The following is a 5,810-nucleotide window of genomic DNA, read 5'->3' as shown; positions in this document are numbered from 1 at the left end:
AAAACAGATAAAATGTGAACTCCTTTTAACATAGAAGAATAACAATAGAAGATATTGACTTTGTTATTAGTCCCCAGGCCCTGACTTGCTCCATAAGGCGGTGAATCAAGAGGGTCCAAAGAGCACACAGCTAATTCCCGAGAATGTCTCTAAGGTTTTGCATTCTCCAGGCATCCCTAGGGAATGAGTTAGTCATTCTGTGTGGCTGAGGCAAGAGCAAAAGGACCAACTTCTGGGAACCCTGCCCTTGCTGGAAGTCTGAGAGAGACCACAGCTGACATGGCTCATGGCAAATATCAGGCAGTGAATACCAGTGGGTTCTCCAAAGAGGCACAGCTCTTTCCTAACTCTTCAATGTCTTCAGTAAAAAAGACTTGAGAGAAACAAAGAGAAGGCAAAATAATGCTTCATTTAGCATAAACCAAATATATATGCAAAATAATCAATAATATTAATGTTAGACTACATAAGAACATAAGGAAAATGAGATTATGGAATGACACAGTGCATAATTCACAAAGAAGACAGAACAATACTTGTTGCACCATGTAGCACTAACACCAAATAAACTCAGAAAATAAGGACAATATTAGAAGCATAATTATATTTATTACAGATAGAGATTATGAATCTGTTTATCCATAAATATGCATCTTACAGAAACAGAACACAGTATTCCTTTGAATGTGTTTGTTTATACAGTTAACTACAAAATAGAGCCCCAAACAAAAAAATACTGTATCAGAAAGCAGAATTTTCCAGTCATTACTTTCTTATTATAAAGCTAACAAATTAAGAGTTTAAACTCAGCTACTGAAAATTAAGTTATATTCAAATTTGCCTGAGATCAAAATAAAAACATGAACTATTTATAAAATTATTTTAAAATTTGCTTTATCTTAAAATTAATGTGTTATAATGGGCCAAATTCAGAAAAAGTTGCATTTTATTAGAAATAAAGACAGAGCTAATCTAACTTTAAATATTTTAAAAATAATACTCAAATTTGAAGAAAGTAGAAATCACAAATGAATAAAGACATTACAAATAATTAATACCCATCACAGCCGGATTGATAACACATCAAAAGTGGAGATATCCCAAATGTTTGTTAGCATAAATAGAATAATTATGCTATGTTTCTACAATAGAAAACTACTTAGCAATACTGTGGAATAAAACTCTGGCTTTGTCATAATATGAATAATCTCAAAAGAGCATATTGTCTCTGAGAAGCTTGACATAATAAACACTATTAATTCCATGCATGTGAAATTCAAGAATATTGTTGTAAGGAAGGCCACTTGTTTCATTCCCAGCTGCTCGGCCCCAAAATAATCACACAGAAACTATATTATTTAAAACACTGCTTGGTCCATTAGTTCTAGCTTTTTGTTGGCTAACACGTATATCTTAATTTAACCCATTTCTAGTAATCTGTGTATCGCCACATGGCTGTGGCTTACCAGCTAAAGTTCTGGCATCTGTCTCTGGCGGGGCTACATGGCTTCTCCCTGACTCTGCTTTCTTTCTCCCAGCATTCAGTTTAGTTTTCCCCACCTAGCTAAGTTCTGCCCTGCTATAGGTCCAAAGCAGTTTTTTTTTTTTTATTCACCAATGGTATTCACAACACACAGAGGGGAATCCCATATAATCAGTGCATTTTACTGGTAACAAAAATACTGAATGAATTAGCATATTCTATACTGAATGTGGTGGTTTAAATAGAAATGATAGGCTCATATATTTGAATGCTTGGTCATTGGGGGTGGTACTACATGACAGAGTTTAAGAGATGTGGCCTTGTTGGAATAGGTATGGCTTTGTTGGAGGAGGTATATCACTTGGGGTGGGCTTTGGGGTTTCAAATGCTCAAGCCAGGCTGAGTGTCTCTCTCTCTTCCTGCTGCCTGGAACTCTCAGGTGCCTCTCCAGCACCATGTCTGCCCACATGCCACCATGCCATGATGACAATGGACTAAATCTCTGAGCCTTTAAGCAAGCCCCAATTAAATGATTTCCCACTGAGACAATGAACAATACTATTTTTTTTCAAACAAGATTTTCAAGTGTTTACTACTTAACATACTCTATAGGGTGGCAGAACCCTGGGGTGTGTGTTCTTAGTATCTATAGGTCATCTTGCCCAGAAGGAACCCAAAATGTAATTATACCACAACCTTAAGACTGTACAATTTCAGGTATTCCTTTCTATGCTACATATTTAGATATTATTTTAAGATGTATTCATTTTTATTTTATGTATACAAGTGTTTGTCTGCCATAAGTATGTGTACCATGCTGGAGATCAGAAGAATGTCTTGGGTCCCTGGAATGGGAATCACAAACTGCTATGAGCCCCCTCGTGATTCTAGGAACTGAAGCCAGGTCTTCTGCAAGAAGTGTTCTTGACCAGTGAGTCACCTGTTCAACCCCTCTACATTTTTTTTTTTACCGTTTGAACTCCTTGTATCTCCAGAGTTAGTTATATTAGTATGCCGGCAGAAGAATTATTCAAGTAAAATATCAACAAAAGTCTAGAAATCAACATTTGTTCTCCAAATGTCAAAACTCTACATATGTGTTTACTTAAATATTTATTGTGCTTAAATATTTGAAAGAAAAATTATGAACTTCTGCCATACGGCAATATTACAAAGCCAAAATTAATAAAACAGATAGCATACTTAGCTGAAAGAACTTGAGGGATCTGTGGTTAAGAACATATAAGCTTTGGTGATAGACTTTAGCAAGCTCTGAGAACTCTCTGTGCATCAATTACCTGCTCAGTGAGAGAAACCACACTTAGATCATAAAATTGCTAAAAGATCGCATCATGGGATGCATGCCCAATGCTTGGTACACACTGACTCATCACAGTAAATGCAGTGTTATCAAAACGCTCTTATCCAGAATCTTCATTCTAGGAAACAAATGGCTGGTTACTCTGTCTAAGCTGTTTTCGTCAGAGCCCTGTGTGCCTGGAAGGAATTTCCAGAGACTAAGCAAAGCCTCGGGGGCCGTAAGAACCAGAAGCCTTATTGTTTTATGTATGCCTCACCTCATACACAGTCTAAAGTAAAAGGCAAAGACAAGATGTCTGAAGTTTCTATTTGCAGTCTCCAGCTGAAAATGCTCGTGACTGAGTGTGTGCATGTTTGAAACCTCTTTCTAAGACATGAGTTCAAACCTTTAACAGAGAACAGAGGGCTGACCACTAGAGGGCTTTTCTCTGACCCTCAAAGCCCAGTCTCCGTAGAGCGCCAGGAAAATGTCAGCTGGGCAAGAAGGCACCATCCCGTAATCCCATCACTTGGGAGGTTGAGGTAGGAGGGTCACAGATTAGAGGCCAGCCTGGGATACATTTTAAGTTTGAAGATAACTTGAGGTACACAGAAAGGCCGTGTCTCCAAACAAAAATACATCCAATTATTAGGTTCATCTGAATAATACCTCTCGTTAGTCTTGAAAATCAAAGTTTCAAAGATACACTGATTAGAACCAACCATAGCAAGCCACAAGATCCAAACTGTATATATAAGTTTTTCAACAATGTTGTATTTTTAAAAGGCATTCAAAAGTTTGCCTTGCTCTCAAATACCCATTTGGTAATAATTTTATTAGACTCAATAAAATCCCTATTCACCATGTCTTAAACATGCGGCTTTGAATGTTCTCTGCAGCCACAGCTGGTGTCGGTGTGTTGATAAAATGTCATTCAAGAAAGCAGGTCTAAGAACACTGCTGGCATTGACGGTCTTTCCAGGCCAGGTGTAAAGGTCAAATGTCAAACCACGCTTGCCAGCAATGCAGAATTAATGGAGACGTAGACAGCTGTATCTCACAGGATGGAGCTGAATAACCACTGAGCAGTTTTAGAATCTAGCCGTGTACTCTCTTCCAGTGCTTCTCTCGCTGACAAAATGACAGTAAGTTGGTGTCTCCTTCTACCTGCCACCAAAGAACTTGAAACAATGCCACTTTCCTTAATTACCCCCTACAAACTGCTTTTTCTTGAATTGCTCTTTAACTTTCATGTCCAAAGAAATAGAATCTATGAAACTGGCAAAGAAAATATTCATGTTTGGAGAGCGAAGATAGTTGAAGGGACCTACAGGGCAAGAGGAACAGGTAAACTCATGACTTCCTTTTCAAGTGTGCCAATCACCTGGACATCAACACTAATAAACCCATGTCCTGGGCTCATTCAGTGTTTGCAGGCCTTTAGTTCACATACCTGGAAGCAAGACTTAGGTTCAGATAGCAGGGAGCAGGGGCGTCCTCCCGATGTCTACTGGGGACCAGTGGATCATGGGCTGCCTCTGGAGCCGTGAACTCTAAAAGAGGAGAGGGTATCAATTCCAGAGTGTTGTGTGAAGTCTTATCATCAAACAGAGTTAATAATGTGGATACTGTCAACGAGAAAGAGTTAAGCATCTGTATTTTCTTACACATGGCTAGCTTTCAAATGTTTTCAGACCATATGTGGATTCAACGTGGATTTGATGAAAGCTGTTTTCTTGATTTCTTGCTTTATTTTTTCTTTTAAGTTGGAAAGAGAAGAGGAAAGGCCAAATGAAAAGGATTACTTCCAGAAAAAAATGCTTTAGTGTGTCTTTCTTTTCAAATAATTCCTGGGATTTTTTGAGTGTATAATTTCCTGATGTTTTTATTCACTTTTTTAAAAAACAGGTATGTAACTGAATTGCTACAAAATGATCTCATATGTTTATCAATAAGAGACTTAGGACATGTTGCAAGTGCAGTTTCTATGAAAACTAAAAGAATTTGAATATTAGAGTGACATAAAAGTATATATGTTATACATATATTTATGCCCTAAGAAAGGAGAGGCTCAATCATTTAAAAATTAGGAGAGTGAGAAAAAGAACTGGAAGAAAAATGTATTAATTGCCACAGATCTGTAAAAAAATTATGTCATTTAAAAATGACACCTTCAATTATATCATACTAATACATCAAAAAAAAACCCAAAGTAAATACTAAAGCTGCATAACAAAGATGAAGCAGAAAAAGAAAAAAATCCTAATTTTATCGTTTTCCTGTTTAGACACATAGGATCCAGTGTGTCTAAATATATAAGCAACCAAGAATAAGCAAGGCTATAACTATAAAAGCAACAACGAGAGCAAAATGGAAGCCTCTCACTAAGAGAAGAATCACACGGAATAAGCCAAATGAAGATGACAGAGCTGCCTCCCACCACACTACACCTGTTCACCTCACCTCTACCCGTCATGAGAAGTTCCCTGCTGTTAACTGACAGAAGAGGAGTCTGTTCTTCATCACAGATGTTCTGTGTGATACAAATGCACCATCCAAGAGCGGGCATCCCACTGCGGTCTCCTCAAAGACATCACACAAAAACCACCCTGAAGAGATTCTTGCAGGAAGCTAAGTCTGGGGAATACATCCACTTGCAGTCTTTGCTGAAGAAGAAAAGGGCCAGATGTCTGTTTGTATTCCACTAGATGGGCTGTGGCCATAGCTTAATCAGATGGCCAGGGTCTAACATGATCGCATGGAAAGAGTATGACAGGAATTCAGTGATGAGAAAATCTGAGGAAGACTTATATAGATGAATCAATCTCTGGCTGAACCAAAAATCACCCCAAATCATGTTTTAAAATGAAAACACTTGTTTCCTATATGAACACTCTGAAAGATGACATCATCAGAGAGGGATATAACAGTGTCCCAATATGTGGGCACCTGTTGCTTGCCTTCCATTCTCACCCCTGTCTGACCAATGAAATCAGGAACGTTGGTGGCAGGGATGGTGGTTATGCA

Source organism: Chionomys nivalis, chromosome 18 (assembly GCF_950005125.1).
Source record: "Chionomys nivalis chromosome 18, mChiNiv1.1, whole genome shotgun sequence".
NCBI classification, from domain to species: Eukaryota; Metazoa; Chordata; class Mammalia; order Rodentia; family Cricetidae; genus Chionomys; species Chionomys nivalis.
Note: the sequence above shows the minus strand (reverse complement) of the source record.